Consider the following 20,229-nt stretch of genomic DNA (forward strand, 5'->3'; position numbering starts at 1 on the left):
AGACATTGAGCCATTGATCACTACTCGCTGAGAGGTCAGAGTGCTGTAATATAACATGAACACGTGTTTTTAGATCCTAGTCCTGATATAACTGCTAGGGTAGTGCTATGATGCATCTTTAAGAGGCACAACACAAAACTTGCAGTCCAGTGGGAGGGAAGAGCAATGGTGGCTTTAAGTCTGATCCTGGGCTGCTCGAGGGCCGAAAAGGAACCTGGAATTAACACAGGGCTTGTGTACACAGGAAAATTTTCCAGCAGAATTCTACGATTCTAGTTATACAGATATAACAATCCACATAAACACTCTTATTCCAAAATAAGAGAAAGTCGACACAGGGAGTTATACTGGTATAACTAGAGCAGTAATTCTGCTGATAAATTTCCCTGTGTAGACAAGCCCTTAGACTGCCCTGTGGGCCTAAATTACAGAAGCCCCCACATGATGCTGTGGCCATGGTCCCGATACTATCGGCACTTGCAAGGGGGTCTTTCAAAGGCAGTCTTATGGCTGTCTGCTGCAGTGTCTGCACTCTGCGCCAGGGGAAACCTCGCCCAGGCAAAACTGATGCTTTTAAAAGACTCTTTATGCCACTCTGGCCCTTTTACCAGGCATAAGAGTAGCACAAAGGGTTTATGCCTCTCCAGAGATAATCTGTACCTGCTGACAGTTGGGGGGCAGGGTGAGGGCAGCAGCTTCAGCAGATATTACTGATCATGATCAGTTAGGGTGACCAGGTGTCCAATTTTCAACCAGAACACCCGGTCGAAAAGGGACCCTGGCAGCTCCAGTCATCACCGCCGACTGGACCATTAAAAGCCTGATTGGCAGTGCTGCAGAGCTAAGACAAGCTAGTCTCTACCTGTCCTGGGGCACTGCACTGCACCCCGGAAGTGGCCAGCAGATCCAGGTCCAGCTCCTAGGTGGGGGAGGTCATGGGGCTCCACGTGCTCCCAAACACCAGCTCCGCACTCCCATGGGCCGGAAACTGGCCAATGGCAGCTAGGGGAGCGATGCCTGCGGGCAAGAGCACCACATATCACGGAGTCTCTTGGCCCCCCCTCAGGAGCCAGATCTGCTGGCCGCTTCTGGGGCACAGCATGGAGTCAGGACAGGTAGGCAGCCTGCCTTAGTCCTGCGGCACCGCTGACCGGGAGCTGCCCAAGGCAAGTCCACACCCCAACCCCATCCCAGTCCTGAGCCCCACCCTAACCAGGAGCCCCCTCCTGCATCCTAAATTCCTCATTCCCAGCTCCTCTCTAGAACCTGCACTCCCAACCCAGAGCCCCTCCTGTACCCCAGCCCTGAGCCCATCCAAACCCGGAGCCCCCTGCTGCACCCTCGATCCTGCACCCCCAGCCCTGAACCCTCACCCCTCATCCGTGGCTCCACCCCAGCCTGGAGCCCCCTCCTGCACCTCAAACTCCTCATCCCCAGCCTCACTCCAGAGCCCGCACCCCCTCCTACATCCCAACTCTCTGCCTCAACCTGGAGCCCCCTCCCACACCCTGAATTCTAGACCCACTCCAGAGCCCGCACCCCCATTTAAAGCCCCCTCATGCATCCCAACCCCCTGCCCCAGCCCAGTGAAAGTGAGTGATGGTGGGGGAGAGCAAGCCACCAAGAAAGGGGAAATGTAGTGGGTGAGGGCAGGGCCTCAGGGAAGGGGCAGGGCTAGGGTGTTCGGTTTTGTGCAATTAGAAAGTTGGCAACCCTCTGCTCAGTCCATGGTCCTGCATTGAGCAGGGGGTGGACTAGATGACCTCCTGAGGTCTCTTCCAGCCCTAATCTTCTATGATTCTATGCTCAGTAAAAGTGAAGCAGCAAATCTGGAGGGCAGGGGCACATAACCCCCCATGCATCGCTTCTGGCCTCATCTCAGAGAACTTAACTCCATCAGCACTGTGCCAAGATGAAAGAAAGTTTCATAAACCATGTTTTCTACCCATGATTGATCATCTCCTTTAAGACCTTAGTTTCTGTCCAACTACCAGTTTACTTTTATATTAGTTATCTTAAATTTATATTAGAAAAGCTAAATCAAGAAACCAAGGTTATAATAAATTTATTTGGGTTCAAATTAATCCTATGTTATTTTAAGCTTCTTGAACTAATTACTTCCTTTTGTGTCTTATTTTTAGTCTTTGTCCTACAACTAAACTTTGGCACATTGAGAAACATGAAGTCAGGATACACAGAATGCAGCTATGAGACCATACAAGTCTGATTTGCAAATTGCATGACTGAAGGAACGAAACCAACTCAATGACAGATACACGAACAGTCACTTTAATCCACTGAGAAATCAGCCCAAATTTAACTTCATTCTGAAGTGTTTCAGAAACAAGGCTTTTGTCTGGAAATGCACTATCCCAAAGAAGGGAAGCTATAAAATTTAATGCAAGAGTTGTTTCTCCTTCCTCCTTTGAAAGTCTTCTTTACAGTGACTGAACAAGAAACACAGCTCTATACCTATAGGTACCACCAAAAGCTGAACTGGATTTCTAGACTACATTGACTATTCCCATCTGCTGGCTAGTAGATGGACGAATATATAAAGCACAGTTTGCCATATCTGTTAGATTTACTGTTTTATTTCACAGTGAGTTGAAATTAAGAGATTTGCCCAATACACCAAAATATAAGGAAGCTCCAAGTAATATATTTTCAACATGGGTGGAAAAAAATGTATTTATAACAAAGCAGTTGAGAGGAAACTGCTTTGTTATAAATACAAAGAAAAGTTTAGACAACTCATTAATTTGTGACAATCCGTATCTGTCTTGACAATAGGTATTACAATGAAAAAATACATACACTTAGCAGTTAAAGACATTAACAGATAGAAGAGTAATTTACCAGATTTCACTCTGTAGTCTAATCCCAGCCTGTCCTGGATTCTTGACTTGTTCACCCAGCCTAGAATCGTAAAGCATCTCACATCTCTGCACTACAAAACTGCTTTTGACAGGATACCGAGTGTGGTAAAATTCACCTATTAAACACTAAAGTGATGCAACATACACACACTGCAGTTTCCTCCAGGAGATGTGGGTGCCTCAGATAGAAAGCATGATATGTTTAACATATCCAAAAATGAAAGTATCCTTCTGATCTCATAAACCCTGCTTTACATAGGCGTGCACACGGGGTGTGCCCAGGCACACCCTAATGCAGGGATGGGCAAACTACAGCCCGGATCCAGCTCCCCAGGGCTTTGGATCTGGCCTGTGGGACTTGCCCCCTGTGGTGCCGCATGTCCCGCACCACTCTCAGAAGCAGCCACATCCCTGAGGCCTGGGGGCAGATGGCTCCATGCGTTGCTTCAGGCACCGCCCCCCGCAGCTCCCATTGGCCGGAAAAGGGGAACCACAGCCAATGGGGGCTTGGGGGGTGGTACCTGGAGGCACAGCAAGAGCAACACATGCAAAGTCCTGTGGGCCCCCCCAGGGGCCGCGCAGGGACGTGGTGAGCAGCATGGCATGGGGCCAGGGCAGGCAGCCAGGGAGCACACCGCTGCCACCCCGAGCCACTTTAGGTAAGCAGCGCCGTGCCGGAGCCCGAACCCCTCCAGCACCCCACCCCCCAACTCCATGTCCTGATCCCTCGCCACACCCGTCCTGCACCCCAACTCCCTTCTCTAAGCCCGCTGCCTGCATCCCACACCCCAACTCCCTGCCCTGAGCCCCCTGCCTGCACTCCACACCCCTCCTACACCCCAACCCCCTTCCCTGAGCCACCTCATACACGCCGCACCACTCCTCTGCCCCAATCCCTTGCCCTGAGCCCATTCCTGCATACTGCACCCCCTCCCACAGCCCAACCCCCTGTGCCAGCCCTGCATACAATTTTCCCACCCCAATGTGGCCCTCCGCCCAAAAAGTTTGCCCATCCCTGCCCTAATGTCTCAAAAAAAAGAAAAGTGACTTTGCATTTTAATTTAATCGCATGATACGCTCTTTTAGTTTTAAAGTATGGATTGCTGCATTATGCAATAAGCACCGAATTGCATAATATAGATGTTGTGGAAATGTACAGAAAGCCTGCGTTCACTTGCAGCATGCATCCCCACTACTGCGATGCCGCATTACCATTGGTCCTCCCCTCCCTCTCTGACTGCTATTCTAGAAAATTCTTTGACCTATATAAGCGGCTGCATCAGACATGCCCAGCGCAGAGTCTACAGAGTTTGTAATCTTCGTCATGTGTACTCTACTGAAATAGCATAACAAGCCCGTGGCTTTATGTTTTAATTCGATCGTAAGATACCCCCTTTTAATTTTAAAATATGGATTGGTTCGTTCTTAAGATAAGAAAAGGAGCAGAAAAACTGAATTATAATGAATTTGCTGATAATAATGCAAATATCTCCAACTCCTCAGTTAGGAACTGTGTCTCATTTTTTAAGTAAAGTTTAGTTGTTAATTTAAAAAAAATTAGTTTAGTTAAGTTTCAGTTTCTTTAGTTTGATGAATAAAAATAATGTCCTTTATGACTGAGTATTCAATAAATGTTCACCTTTAAATAAATAAATAAATAAATAAATAAATAAAATTCCCTTGGTGCACACTCTAATGAAGTGTGCTGCACACACCTATGGACAATCACTCTGTATCCCCGAAGAGATTTAATAGTTAATGAAAGCTGATTGGATTAATACAGATCCCATGGTGGGGGTCTGTGTGTGGCCAGTCTATATATGAGAAACACAGTGTATATGTCCAGTACAGAAAATACAGAAAACTAAGTTTAGACAATCAGAAATGGCCACCACTGCATACTAATTGGGACTATAACATTACCCTTGCAAATGGTCAAGGAAGTAGTTGTTTGCTTCACAGATACCAGCATAATCCTTCAAGTAATGTACAGATAATACATAATATGAATGTAGGTAAATGTATCTGAACTGTGAGCGGAGTAGCCACAGAACCCTGTTCTATAGATGTAGAGGGCCTGAAGCCTTGGCTACACTGGCGTTTTACAGCGCTGCAACTTTCTCGCTCAGGAGTGTGAAAAAAACACACCCCTGAGCGCTGCAAGATACAGCGCTGTAAAGCGCCAGTGTAAACAGTGCCGCAGCGCTGGGAGAGCGGCTCCCAGCGCTGCAAGCTAAACCCCATGAGGATGTGGAGTACGTGCAGCACTGCAAGAGCTCTCTCCCAGCGCTGGCGCTGCGACCACACTCACACTTCAAAGTGCTGCTGCAGCAGCGCTTTGAAGTTTCAAGTGTAGCCATACCCTCAGTCTCCAGATAGAACTTGGGCATGGTAGAGAGAGAAAGTTGAAAAGCCTTGCCATAGATTTAGGCTGAAGAAGAAAACTAATTCATTCTGCTAGTGTAATATTCCTGAGGGAACCTTAACTAGGAGGGAATAAGGTATTGTGGAGCCTTGGCTCCACCATGTCCCTTTCCGTCATACTGGGACCAGAGTTGCAGAACAGGCGGTGGTGGAGTCAGGTGGCAGAGCCCCCTCCTCTAGCTTTACCCGTTTGAGATCCCCCCCTGAGCAAAGGGGATCTCTCCAGCACCTTTTCCAGCCATTTTAAGTTTGCTTTCTGCAAAACAAATTTTGCAGACCAGAGAATCCAGCCTAGAGACTACAGAATGCTCAAACAGACCTAAATATAGTAATATATTTAATAAAGTGATAAGTGAACGCCTCAAGAAAGGTTAAGAATGGAATGCACACCTCATCCTTCAGGCATAGTGTCTTATATGCTGGGGCCCAGAGCCTGGGTCTCACACACTGCACTATTTCACCAGCCACACTGGCCCAAAACACAGTGGGCTTGGAGGATCTGGCCTGAGCATGGGAGTCTTTGGATGAAACAGATGTTTTATGGGAGTTTTTATACTCCCACCTACCGTTCAGGTGCCAGCATAGATGGAAATGATTTGGAGAAAGGTGTGTGGCCAGGACTGTCTTCCACACAGATATCTACAAGTTGCCATTTGCTAATGGGGTGGGGTCCAGCCACTGGACAAGGGGTGTGAGAAAGTCACCTCTGCACACCCCCACACTGCGCTGCGTGTTCCTTGCCCAGAACTGAGGAACTGGTTCTGCAGTTTGAGTTATCTTGGTCTACCAAAATATAATACTTTACATTACATATAGCAACTTTTATCTAGGAGCAGAAGGTCCTAAGTATGTTTCAGTCTCATGAAAGATCACACACCTCTAGGACTGAGTAACGTGTACATTTATTAGTGCTAACAACTGGTTTAGAGATTAAAATTTAAAAAAGATTATGCAGATTTTTAAGCAAAATGTTGCAGGAAAAAAAAGTCAATTTCCATCTGCAAAGAATCCATGTATAAAGCACGTTTTCTAATACAGTTAAAGAGACCATCATGTTGTTCTGGGTTTGTACAGCACCTGATACATGACTGTGGCTCTGAGGTGCTACAGTAACAAACAAAAAACAAAACAAAACAAGTGTTGCATTACAAGCAGGAGTCTCCTCTCCCCCCACCTGGCTTCATGCCACCAACAAATAGGTTAAGAAAAAGCCCACCCCTCCTTACAGGATTCTCTTGAAATCTGGGGTATAAACAAAGAAAAATCCATGGCAAGTTTCAGGTAACCGTACACTGTACATGTTGTTGTTTTTTTGGTTATCATAGATACTGGCACCAACTTGGTCATTTCTTCCATCCTGGGGTTGGGGTCTATGTTAAGGATACACTAAATCTAGCAATATTTCCCATTTGAAGTATAGAGAATCTCTCAGAAACCTGTTGTTAACTAAAACTAGAATGACCTTTTAAAGGGCACCCATGTTTCTTAAAAGTTCACATTTTTTATTTTTTTGTTGTTGCATATTATTTGTCACTGGTGATACAGAATAGTGGAAGGAAAAGTGACTGAGCCATGGTATAAGCTTTTAGTTCAATGTGAATAAAAATACAAACCATAGTAATAGTACCATACAGAGTTTCTTTCACCTTAATACTGTGGCATCCTGTATGTTCTTAAGATAGTAGAGAAAATGAGAAGAAGATAGTTATATTAGAGTAGTCCTCAGAGGCTCAAGTCAGGATTGGGGCCCCATTATATTAGGCCTTGGACTAAGACAGTCCCTGCCCCAAGAAACTTACAAATCTAAGGTTTCAAGTTACTATGCACACACTTGCCTTCTCACTCTCTTCCTCACCTCTTGCAGTACCAGCAAGATATTAAAATCACAAAAAAATCTTATGATCTCTCGATAAGTCAAGCTTTTCTTACCTATTATTGATACCTGCTTACATTAGTTAAATCATTTACAAGATAGTAATGAAAGACTGAGGTTATCAGGTAGTCTCTGAGGACCAAGAATCCACTCAGACTTTAAATAACGATAGTGTTTGTCACACACACTACCACACTATACCAGAAGCAAATGTTACCACACCGATTCTTTAAATGTATGAAAACAGACTGAATCCCTGAACAAACCATCTAGCTTGCTCCCTGTTGCTGAAAGAAGAGATCAATAATATTGTCCATGAAAGCTTATTAGGAAGCAACATCCAAAGTATTTGCTGCATGGGATGTTGGTAATAAAGAATCTCCCCAATACTTGTATAGTCTGTCCACAATTCTCAACTTAGAATGAAGCTGTATGTATCACCTTCAACCTGCAGTTCACTGCTTCAGATTTCAGAAGATTTAAGCAATAGTTCTATATTTGATACTCACAGCCTGCCTCCAGCTCTGTCAGTTTCCTCCTCCTCCCAACTGGAAACCAGTGTTAAGGAAAACATTCCCTCCTCTGCATCCGTCTCGCTCAGGCTAGTCTAGTAGAAGGATGACATCATCGCTCCAGACATGCACCTGATTCTCAGGAAACTGCCCCTCCTCCAACAGACAGGTCGCTTTTTCTTAAAGTGACAGAGACTGCCCTTCCCAGTATGTTCCCAGCACTGCGGAATGTGCTCCCCCTAATCATTCTATTTCTGTGTGTTCCCCCCGTTCTACTTCACATTGCCAGAACATAAAACGCTCCCTTGGAGGAGCCACAGCAAAATTCATTTTCAGCTGAAATGCAGGTCAAATCATTAACTGCTGCTGCATGCCAGTGATGCACTGTAAGCAGCATAGTTTGCTCTCATCTTTTCTGCCCCAGATTCAGAAACAAAAATTATGCCTTTCCCCTTTTTATTTTATATGTTAAGTTTTCCAACTCGCTTTATTCAACTCTACACCCACCTCATCCCCCTTCGTGACTCCCATGTTTCAACATGCCTTTTCTTGCTCTGACCCCCACACAACATAAAACACACGGCCTAGGATCTCACTAAACATTATTTGTGCATTTCGGCAAAGTATCTTTATTCAAGGCTGCTGGCAGGTAAAGTACTTCCTGTTAACTCTAGATACTGTACAAACCACCAGAAAGTTATACCATCTTATAGTGATACCGTGTCTGATCCAATGATACATTCCTGGAGTTCTTCCCAACTGTGAAGCAGTAGCTATTAAGGGGAGGGAGAGGGGTAATGCAAGTGGGAGTTTGTAGGGAGTTGTAGCATTACTCATTCAAGGCACCACCTACATGGTATGGTCATTTTCTAAAAAAGTTTCCCCATTGTTGCCTACTCTGGTTCAGTTCCACCAATGTTAACCAGTGTGGGAGGCCCGCTGTAAAGTAACTGCTTCTGGTGTTTATAACATGTTATTCACAAGTGCTCTGAGCAGAACTACATGTCATAGTGCTAAATATGCAGCCACTTACAAAAGGCTCCCAATGTTAATCACAGAGTTGGTGCTGAACCAATGTTGCAAAGAGTAGAAAAATTACAGTAAGTTTCCTTAGCACAGACAGAGCCTTAGTGAGAGGAGACAGTTTAATGGTCAAGATATCCAGGTTGGAATATCTAAACTCCTCTCAGACTACAGGCCAACCCAGCCTTTCATCCTTCTGAGGTAGATACAGTTCAAGTTTTTTGACCAAGGGCCTCTTTCAGAACACATGGTACTTGATTTTCAAGGTCTTCTCTTACATATTAAAAAACAAACCAAAATAAAATCATGGCATTTTTAATAGCAACTGAGCTTTCTCCCAGCATTCCAGGCAAAATTTCTCTCAGAGCCTCCAATAATGCACTGATTGCCTCCTGTTCTCCACTCAAGTGGCTGTATTTCAATAGTGCTATTTGTATACAGAATTTGGAAAGTGATTTTGACAAATAAGACACCACGTACTAGCATGAGAGGGGCTTTATAAGTGTACTCAGAATATTAAAATCTCTATTTTTAAATAATATATTAAAATGTCAGCTCGCATGCCTGCCTTGTAGTGCCTCCTGATGACCTAAGGTGGCACCACAAAAGGCACTCCCTACATTTTTCCCTTCTCTGAGCCCCTTAAGAAGGCTACACAGACCAAAATGGTGTAAGACAAGACTGCCCTGCTGGGGTTCTACTTTATTAAATTTAAATAAACTTAAAATAAAAAGTCTCTTCTCATGCGTTCTGGGGTTGTACATGCCCCCTCCTTGGGGTCTGTGATTCTCAGTCCTGACATCTCGAGAGTCTCTCCTCTTGGACTCAGGCGTAGCACAGCCCTCCTCAAGGCCTGTGGTTCTCAGTTCTGATCCCTCCAGCCTGTGGTCTCTCCCCTTGGTTCAGGGGTTGCATAGGCCAGTGGTACCTTGGGGGTATGCAGAGGTCTTCCAGAGGGTTCCTCAACCTATCTGGATATTTGCCTTGTTTTACAGCAGGCTACAGGAAAAGCACTAGCAAAGTTAGTATACATTAACATTTAATACAGACAATGACCTGTTTATACTGCTTTATATACTATATCAATGTTTCTCAATCTGGGGGCGGGGTCACAATTTATTTTATAATTATATGGTAAAAATGAGAAAGTAAGTAATGTTTCAGTAATAGTGTGCTGTATCACTTTTGCATTTGTACATCTGATTTTTTAAGCTAGTAGTTAAGTGAGGTGAAACTTGGGGTACGCAAGACAAATCAACCTCCTGAAAGGGGTACAGTAGTCTCGAAAGGTGGAGGCTTTCCTCCTTGGAGCTGATGGTCTGTTGAAGCTTCTCCCTGAGCACCTCTCTTCAACTGAGCCCTGATGGCTTTTATCATGTTCAGGTGCTCATTATTTAATTACTGTCTAGATAGGCTCCTTCTCCTTCAGCATGGATAGCCTGGGATCAGACTCCCCTTAAAGGGGCCAGCAACCCCATGACATTCTCTGAGAGCTCTCTCAGTTTTTCTATAATTCTACCTCCAATTTTTTTAAAAAAAGGTTGGAACACTACCACAGACAGCATACATTACTGTGGCATATTGACTGAGCAAGGATTCCTAAGGGCAGTGATTCCTGGACTCCCTATTGCACAATGGCTGTGAATTTCACCTCAGCAATGCAATGCCCACTCCAGCCTCTGCAGTCCAGAAGTCTCAAGGTCACCTATACACTCACTTAGTTCCCTGAAAATTGCAGTATATTATTTCTGTGTCAGGCAATTCATTGACTATCATCCCATATTGGCTTTCTCCAGAATGACAGACCAAAACATGACACAGCATATACCTTACAATTACCTGGATTGTACCACCTAAGCTTTACAAGTGTAAGAGATTCAGAATCTGGATTAAGAACAGGAGTACTAGATTGGGTCAAACCAAACAGTTGTTACTGTTCTGTTCCCTAGCCAAAATCAATTGTCCTCCTAGCCTGCTCAGTGATCTTTACTATAAAAATTATGTGCCTGGAGCAAAAGACCATTTCATCATCAACATGGAAATAATTTCCACACAGCTGGACAAATAACAGTACACACTGGGGGGAAGAGAGGAGAAGAAAAGTGAAACAATTCACATTAATTTAACCCATTCTGAACGACAGTTAGGGCTACGAACCAGAGTACATCTCTAGTGCTAATTATCCCTCTTATTTAGGTTCAGACTATCTTACTGACAAGATTTTATTACAGTACATTCAGTCATGAAACCCATTGGCTTCATGATTAGAGAGAGGAGATTCTATGCCCCCATCTACACTGAGAATTTTCAACAATTCCCAGAGACCACTGCTCTACTACCTCTGTATCTCTTCCAGTACTTGTAATAGCTTCCAAAGTTATCACCATGTCATCTAACCAGTTGTGCAACTTTAAGCAAGTTACTTCACCAGCATGTGCCTCAGTCTCCTCACCTGTAAAATGGGGATAGTGATGCTTCTTTTCCTCTGTATGACACTCTCTCATCTGAAGGTTTCAGTACTAAGTATTGCTTTTATCTTTTCTTATTGTAATGCCTTTTTCAATCTTTGAAAAAGACGGTTACTCACCTTTGTAACTGTTGTTCTTCGAGATGTGTTGCTCATATCCATTCCAATTAGGCGTGCGCGCGCTGCGTGCACGTTTGTCGGAAGATTTTTACCCTAGCAACACCCGGCGGGTCGGCAGGGCGCCCCCTGGTGTGGCGCCGCTATGGCACCGGATATATACCCCTGCCGACCAGTCCGCTCCTCAGTTCCTTCTTGCCGGCTACTCTGACAGTGGGGAAGGAGGGCGGGTTTTGGAATGGATATGAGCAACACATTTCAAAGAACAACAGTTACAAAGGTGAGTAACCGTCTTTTCTTCTTCGAGTGCTTGCTCATATCCATTCCAATTAGGTGAATCCCAAGCCTTACTTAGGCGGTGAGGTCGGAGTGAGAAACTGCTGAATGCAAGACTGCTAAGCCGAAGGCTGCATCGTCTCTGGATTGTTGGACTAGGGCATAATGGGAGGTAAAGGTGTGTACCGAAGACCATGTAGCTGCTCGGCATATCTCCTGAATAGGTACTCGAGGCCTGAGCCCTGGTCGAATGTGCGGTAATATGATCAAGAGAGGCGTGAGCTAGATCGTAGCACGCCCGAATGCATGCTGTTATCCAGGACGAAATCCTCTGGGTAGAGACGGCCTGGCCTTTCATCTGGTCCGCCACTGCAACAAAAAGTTGGGGCGTTTTGCGGAAGGGCCTCGTATGGTCAATATAGAAAGCGAGCGCCCTACGGACATCAAGCGAATGTAACTTCTGCTCCGTACGTGATGCATGCGGTTTGGGGAAGAAGACCGGGAGGAATATGTCCTGGTTGAGATGAAAGGCCGAGACTACTTTAGGGAGGAATGCTGGATGTGGGCGTAGCTGGACCTTGTCCTTGTGGAACACCGTATATGGTGGGTCCACCATCAGAGCCCAAAGCTCAGAGACTCTCCTTGCCGATGTAATGGCTACCAGGAAGGCAGTCTTCCATAACAAATATAAGAGAGAGCAAGCAGGTCGCCAATGGCTCGAACGGGGGGTGGATGTACGTTTCGTTAGAACTAAATTGAGGTCCCAGGAAGGGGTGGGGCGTCACACAAGAGGAAATAGACGCTCCAGGCCTTTGAGGAACCTCGAAACCATAGGGTGGGAGAAGACGGAGTAAACGCCTTCACCGGGGTGGAAAGTAGAGATAGCTGCTAAGTGTACTCGCAAGGATGAGATTGCGAGGCCCTGTTGTTTGAGATGCCAGAGGTAATCCAAAATAGTGGGATGGAAACCTCCGTAGGTGCAACATCCCGCGTGAGACACCAGCAAGAGAATTGTTTCCACTTGGCTAAGTAAGTAGACCGGGTAGAGGGTATCCTGCTACCCAGGAGTATCTCTTGTACTGGGGCAGAGCAGCGTAATTCCGATCGGGTTAACCATCCAGGAGCCACGCCGTCAAGTGGAGGGATTGCAGGTCTGGGTGGAGAAGCCTGCCATGGTACTGCGTTATCAGGTCCTGATGGAGGGGCAGGGGGATCGGGTTGGCTATCGAGTGGTCCAGTAACGTGGTGTACCAGTGTTGCCAGGGCCACGCAGGGGCTATCAAAATCAGTCGAGCCCTGTCCCTGCGAAGCTTTACGAGAACCCTGTGCGCCATCGGGAAGGGTGGAAAGGCATAAAGCATGTGGTTTGCCCAAGAGATTAGGAAGGCGTCCAATATTGAGCCCGGGGTGAGACCCTGGAAGGAGCAGAACCTCTGACACTTCCTGTTGTTGCGGGAAGCAAACAGGTCTATGTGGGGAAAGCCCCACTTCTGGAAGATGGAGTGAACAATGTCCGGGCAAAGCGACCACTCGTGGGCGAGAAAGGATCTGCTGAGATGGTCTGCCAGAGTATTCCGGACTCCTGGGAGGAAGGACACTACAAGGTCTATAGAGTGGGCTATACAAAATTCCCCACAGTTGGATCGCCTCCTGACAAAGGGGGGAGGATCGAGTCCTGCCCTGCTTGTTGATGTAGTGCATTGCTGTTGTGTTGTCCGTAAGCACTAGAACACAACGGCCCTGTAGATGTTGTTGGAACGTCTGGCAGGCGAGGCGGACTGCTCTCAGCTCCCGGATGTTTATGTGCAAGAACAGCTCTTGAGCTGACCAGAGGCCTTGCATGCGGCGATGGCCTAGGTGTGCCCCCCAGCCAAAAGACGAGGTGTCCGTTGTTAGGGACACTGAGGGTTGTCTCGGTTGGAACGGCATCCCTGCACACACCAGGGAAGGCGTTAGCCACTAGTTGAGGGAGCCTAAGATGGTTTGAGGAACGGTGACGACCATGTCTATGGAGTCCCTGCCTGGGCGATAAATTGAGGCAAGCCAGGCTTGGAGGCGTAGTTTGGCGTGCTTGGTTACAAAAGTGCACGCAGCCATGTGACCGAGAAGGCTGAGGTCGTTGGGAAAATTTGAAGGCTTTCTATGGCCGAGACTAGCGTCCGAAACGGGGTAATGGAAGGGAGGCTGTTGCGAGCTTGGAGTCTAGAATGGCCCCAATGAATTCTATTCTTTGAGTGGGCACCAGAGTGGACTTCCCTAGATTGATCATGAGGCCCAACCGCTCGAATAGGCTCGTGATGGCGGCCATATCCCTGGTAACTTGGGCCTCAAATGTCCCGCGAACCAGCCAGTCATCTAGGTAAGGAAAGACGCTTATGCGCCAACAACGGAGAAAGGCAGCCACTACCGCCATGCACTTTGTAAATACATGCGGGGCGGTGGAGAGGCCAAATGGAAGGACTGCAAATTGAAAATGCTGGTGCACCATAAACCGTAGGTACCGTCTGTGCAGAGGGTAAATTGAGATGTGAAAATATGCATCCTTCATGTCGAGAGCAGCGTACCAGTCTCCGGGATCCAAGGATGGGATGATGGTCCCCAATGACACCATGCAGAACTTCAACTTCTTCAGAAAGACATTGAGACGGAGACCTCCTTTTGCCTTGGGAATTAGGAAATATCGGGAGTAAAATCCCTTGCCCCTGAACTCCTCCGGCACCTCCTCTATAGCTCCGATTGAGAGGAGTGTGCGAACCTCCTGCCCGAGGAATTGCTTGTGAGAGGGGTCCCTGAAGAGGGACGGGGAGGGCGGGTGGGAGAGAGGGAGCGAAACAAATTGAAGGTGGTATCCAAATTCCACCGTGCGTAGGACCCAACGGTCTGAGGTTAATTGGGCCCACGCAGGGAGGAAGGAGGAAAGGCAGCTGGAGAACTGAAGAGGATCCTGGGAAAGGACTGGTGCTCTGCTCTTGGGCGCACCTTCAAAAGCTCGATTTTGGTCCCGCTGATGGTTTGGCGGGAGCGTTATTCTGGCCCCCTTGGGAACCCGATTGTCTCCTGCGGTTCCCGCGACCACGCCTCCTATTAAAGTCTTGTCGTGGCCTGGGCGGGGGATAAGGGCGCTGAGGCTGGGTACGGAAGGACCGTCTTTGGGTTTGCAGAGTATGCATCCCGAGGGAACGCATTATGACTCGATTGTCTTTGAGACTCTGGAGTCTAGGGTCTGTTTTCTGGGAGAAAAGGCCCTGTCCCTTAAACGGAAGGTCCTGAATAGTGTGTTGCAGTTCGGGGGGTAGACCCGAAACTTGCAACCACGATATTCTCCTCATTGTAATGCCCGAGGCCACCGAATCAGCAGCGTCAAGCGAGGCCTGCAGGGAAGTCCGTGCCACTTTCTTCCCCTCCTCCAGAAGGGCTTGGAATTCTGGGCGGGAGTCCTGTGGGACTAGTTCAACTAATTTACCCACCGACTGCCAGGTGTTATAATTGTATCTGCTGAGTAGGGCTTGTTGGTTGGCCACTCGCAGTTGGAGGCCTCCGGCGGAGTAGACTTTACGCCCCAATAGATCCATCCTTCTAGCCTCCTGCGATTTTGGGGCAGGAGCTTGTTGGCCATGGCGCTCGCTCTCATTCACAGATTGAACAACCAGAGAGCATGGCGGAGGATGGGTATATAAATACTTGTACCCTTTAGAGGGTACCATGTACTTCCTCTCCACGCCTCTGGCTGTAGGAGGGATAGACGCCGGAGACTGCCAAATGGTGTCTGCTTTGGCTTGGATAGACCGTATGAATGGCAAAGCCACGCGAGTTGGCGCATCTGCCGACAATATGGCTATGACCGGGTCTTCCACCTCCGGGACCTCCTCCTCCTGGAGGTTGATATTTAAGGCGACTCGCCTTAGAAGGTCCTGGTGGGCTCAGAGGTCAATCAGGGGCGGGCCCGATGAGGTGGTACCAGCCACTGCCTCGTCTGGTGATGAGGAGGAAGACAGGCCCGGCATGACTGGATCATGCAGTGACTCCTGTTCTTGAGGAACTTCAGGGTCCAGGAACACCTGGGGATCCAGCGCCAGAGCCGAGTCGTCTGTACCCACTGGAGGAGGGCGGCTAACAGTGGCCTCTGGTGCTCGGTGTTCTGATGGGGCGGAACAAGATGGTACTGTAGGCTCGCCTTGGGCCTGATGATATGCCCAAGGCATCCAGAAGGACCACTGAGGTGCTTGTTCCGTGCCCTGAGCCTCCTGAAGGAGACGACTCTGTGGGTCTGAGTCCCCATACACGGCGCTGTCAGCGTGCGAAGACTCAGATGGGTGCTGTGATGGCCATGGCGGAGCAGAGTGCACGTGAGGAGGGGCCCCATGAGCAGGGTACCGTCGTCGTGCCGTGCCGGAGAGCGTTACTGGGAGTCGTACCGGTGCCGAGAGGTTGACCGGGACCTGCGACCAGCGCGGTGCCGGGAGGTCAGCCAGGATAGTGAAGCTCGGTGGTGAGAGTGGCTACGGCTAGAACGGTGCCGGGAGATGGACCACCGTCTGGAGTACCGGTCCGGGGAGCGGGATCTTGAGCGGTGCCACGAGTATGACCAGTACCAAAAAGGGGACCGGTACCAGGACTGCGAGCGGCGCCTGGACCGGGACCGGTGGCGAGATTGGGAATGCTGGCGAGACCTCGACCTCAAGTGGTGCCTGCCTGCGGCGACGATGGAAGGTGGGCTGACCAGGGCTGGCTTCCCCGCTGACACAACAACCCGCACCGGCGGTGCCGGGGGTTGAGGGAGGGTGGGCTCCGTTAGAGCAATGAGTTCCCTCGCCGTTGAAAAGGTCTCTGGCGTGGTGGGAACGAGAAGCTCTACTGCGGCATGTGCTGGGGAGCTGTCACGCACCGGACTCGACGGCTCTTGCATGGCCAGAATCAACGGTGCCGGGATCGCGGGTGCCGCGGCAGTTGTTGGTGCCAGGTGACTCGGTCTTGGCTGATGCTCTGACTGCGTCGCGGGTATTGGAGCCACAGGAGCCTTGGCCTTCTTGGCACGCGGGGAGAGGGAACAGTGCCGGGCTGTCTTCTGTGCCGGTGACAGCTGGTGCCGGGGCATCTTGGCGGTGCCGGCGGTCTCCAGTGCTGACGAGGCACTTCTCCCCGGCGCAGACTGTGCGGCACTCGGTGCCGAGGCTGGAGGAATGAGGGCCACCTCCATTAGGAGCTGCTTAAGGCGAAAGTCTCTCTCCTTTTTTGTCTGTGGCTTAAATGATTTACAAATCCGGCACTTATCTGTGAGATGGAATTCCCCCAGGCACTTTAGGCAGGAGTTGTGGGGGTCTCCCGTTGGCATCGGCCGGCGGCAGGCCGAGCACGGTTTGAAGCCCGGTGAACCAGGCATGGGCCTGGGCACCGGGAGAGGGGAAGGGGCTAATCCCCAACCCTCTAAGTATATACACTAACTACGTTAATAAAGGTTAATAAAGTATAACTACAACTATAACTATACAACTATATATACAAAAAGTACTAGAACAGTGAATAGCTAAGGAAGTGGAGATCAGCTAAGCCGCGCTCCACTGTTCCAATGACCGACACGTGTGGAAAGAAGGAACTGAGGAGCGGACGGGTCGGCAAGGGTATATATCCGGTGCCATAGCGGCGCCACACCAGGGGGTGCCCTGCCGACCCGCCAGGTGTTGCTAGGGTAAAAATCTTCCGACGAACGTGCACACGGCGCGCGCACACCTAATTGGAATGGATATGAGCATGCACTCGAAGAAGAAGTAACATTTACTCCCTTCTTAATACTTCAAGTGTTATTCTTCATAATTTCACAAAAATTTCCCCCTTATTGATTTTATTCTGGACAAGTTCCCCTTTGTTTACTTCTTGGAATGTGCCCAATGTCAATCAGCACTCGTGAAGAATGGTGCAGAGATCACTGGTTTGTTTTGCCGATGTTGACCATCCACAAGCACAGCTCCCCGCAGCTCCCAGTGACCACGGTTCACCGTTCCTGGCCAATGGGAGCTGCAGGTGACATCTTCCTAAAAATCAATACAGATTAAACCAGATCAACCCCCCAGTCTCTATGATGTGTCATACCAAAATTATATTTAGGCATTACTCTAGTTTTCTAGTTTCACTGTCCCCATTTGTGCACATCATAAAAACCATTCACCTAAAGTGTGCTGAACAGCAACAGATTAATACAGTTTGGCATTACTGCAGTGTCTACTCAAGAAACACAAAAGGACTTGAATATCATGAATATTACAAATCAGGACTAATCAGCGGAGTAGCATACAGAATTGTAACTGGCTCATGCTAGTCCTTCACTTTCACGTGAAATCAAAATTTCACATGGAAACACCAACTATCTTGTAAAACAGATTAGCCAGGACTAAGTTTAGGAATATTATACAAGCTTCAAGTGGGATGCTAAATTTAGGGAGGGACCTTCTCTTGCTTCCCCCAAAGCTAAATTCTAGTACCTGTTAGGAGAATGTGAAATAAATAAGGTAAAAACTAAACAATAATAATCTTGCTTTTGGCCTTACTTTTAGTTTAAACAGAATGCAAGTGAAAGCACAAGGCTGCACTCCCTTCTTCCCCCGTCCCTCCCAGCTGGTAGCCTTGGCTTTCAGTAACAAGAGAAGATAAGGGACGAATCAAGCAGAGCAGCGGGAAGGTATAAAGAGGAGACACAGTCTGCTAGAAAGTGTCCATATCCACAAGTAACCCTGCTCCTTACTCCTCCCATCAGGTACAAAAAGAGGTGGTCTCATTGCCCCTAGACTCAAAACCCTCCAAAACAGAACATGACCATGTACTGGAAGGGGTTGTACCAGGGGAGGGGCACTACAAGTATAATTGAGTTTGCTCAGAAGAGGGAGGGAGATGAGGGAGCTTCATCAGTGTGTGGAGCTAGGGGCCAGGAGAAGAACAGGGTTCTATCAGCATACAGAACAGTAGTTAAGGCAGGGGAAAAAAAACCAAACTATCAGCGTATAAAAATAAGCCCAACTAATATAAAAAGCTTCACAATATGCTTGCATGTTTATCCCCAATAAACCCATCACCAACAGCACCTGCACTTTAGATCTATTAAATCATCATGAGTTACAAACTGAGTTTTCAGAACTTTATGCTACTTTCCCAAATATCAGCCCCACTTATTGGAGCTTTATAAATTGTGTCATAGAAGGTATTGCTTATGGAAATGATTTAATTTTAAAACTCTACAAAAACAAGCGAGCAAGCAGCATCCTATATATTTTAAAAGAAAGGTGTCTACCAGTCTGAGCCAGCATTCCACTGACAGAGACACCCTACCCAGACAGAACTAATAAAATAAAGCAAAACTAATTTTTTATCTGTCAAGAGGAAGCAACACAGAGGAGTGGGTGAGGGAGGAAATGAATGACTGGCTACATGAGCTCAAGTACAGAACCTGCAAAAGGATGCACTGCAAATGAGAAGGAGAATTGTCTGTGCTTATTGAATAGAATTTTCAAGAGTGCCTAAATGACTTATGGTCCTAAGTGTCATAAAAAGTCAATGGGACTTAGGTGGTTTAGAAAACAGGACTTTGAACATTTCTCACAAATGCAGAGTTTTCAAAAGCACCTAAATCACATAGGTGCAGATTTATGAACCACCTTGATTCCCTACCACCATCCTGCCAACAACTCCCTGGACCCAAACATTGCTACTGTAAGGTAAGTAGATGAAGAACAGGGCAAGTGCAATGCATATTTCCAACATTACTCAAACAGAACTCTGGTTACAAAAGTTCCTTTATAACTTTCTAAGCAGTAGCTTCCATGGTTTACTTTTAAAGTTGTTTATTTATTTAACTAAAAGATTAGATTTTTTTTTTTAAGTTTCTAAGCTGGGACAAAAATCATATCTTTTCTTTGTAAGAATTACAACCTTAATTATTTTAAGCCCCAATAATAACACAACCTCCCATTAGTATGCTACTCTGAATAAACTGAAGGGATTTTTATTTTAATTTGTATTAGTTTTGTCCCCCTAACTGGCCTCATGCTTAATTTTTTTTGACACTATTACTGATTTGCCCTTCCCACTGCCTTCCATTCACCAATATGACCCAATTATTCTGCTTTTGCCGAGTGAAGGCAGTATCAGCGGATTCGCTAGATGGTTCTCGTTGCTCTGGGAGAGTAGTATGGAGAGGTTTGGCTGGGTTGGCATCTAGTGAGATGTCGAGGTCCCCCTGGCTGGTTTCTGAGGAGAGGCTGGTCTCGCTAGTTGAGGTACCTTCCAGCACAGCACGACAACAACCAGCATCAGGATCCTGGGCAGTGGAGGTGGTGGGAGAAGTTCTCCTTGTGGCATCATCCTCCTGAAGAGCAGACAAAATGATGTTTGTCCTGGCTGTGATGTTCCAGAAGGCTGTCCTCGAGGTGCAAGATCTCCCTGCAGCAGCATCTCCATGGGTTTTTTTCAAGGAGGCACTGCTTTTCCAATTGATGCTGCTCATCTGTGATGTCCTGGAAAAGCACTTAGGAACTTTTTAGAGGCTGTTCCCTGATGGGCATTCCATGGAGCAGCAGTATTCTGAGCACCAGTTGAAGATTTCTGTGGAATCAGCAAGGGAGCGATCGCCTTCTCAGTCTGTCCTGGAGTCTCTGAAGCAGCATGAAGATC

At 47.4% G+C, this 20,229-nt stretch overlaps 1 protein-coding gene across 1 annotated transcript in view; it reads right to left on the reverse strand.

Moving 5' to 3' along the window:
- The window catches only part of USP54 (ubiquitin specific peptidase 54), a 176,818-nt gene extending 169,034 nt beyond the window's left edge, over positions 1 to 7,784 (reverse strand). The window contains exon 1 of the mRNA XM_050959964.1: positions 7,686 to 7,784. The gene's annotated coding sequence lies outside the window, so the exon portion shown is untranslated. The remainder of the gene's footprint in view (positions 1 to 7,685) is intronic.
- Positions 7,785 to 20,229: the final 12,445 nt, after the last annotated feature.

Source organism: Gopherus flavomarginatus, chromosome 6, assembly GCF_025201925.1.
Source record: "Gopherus flavomarginatus isolate rGopFla2 chromosome 6, rGopFla2.mat.asm, whole genome shotgun sequence".
Classification (NCBI taxonomy): domain Eukaryota; kingdom Metazoa; phylum Chordata; order Testudines; family Testudinidae; genus Gopherus; species Gopherus flavomarginatus.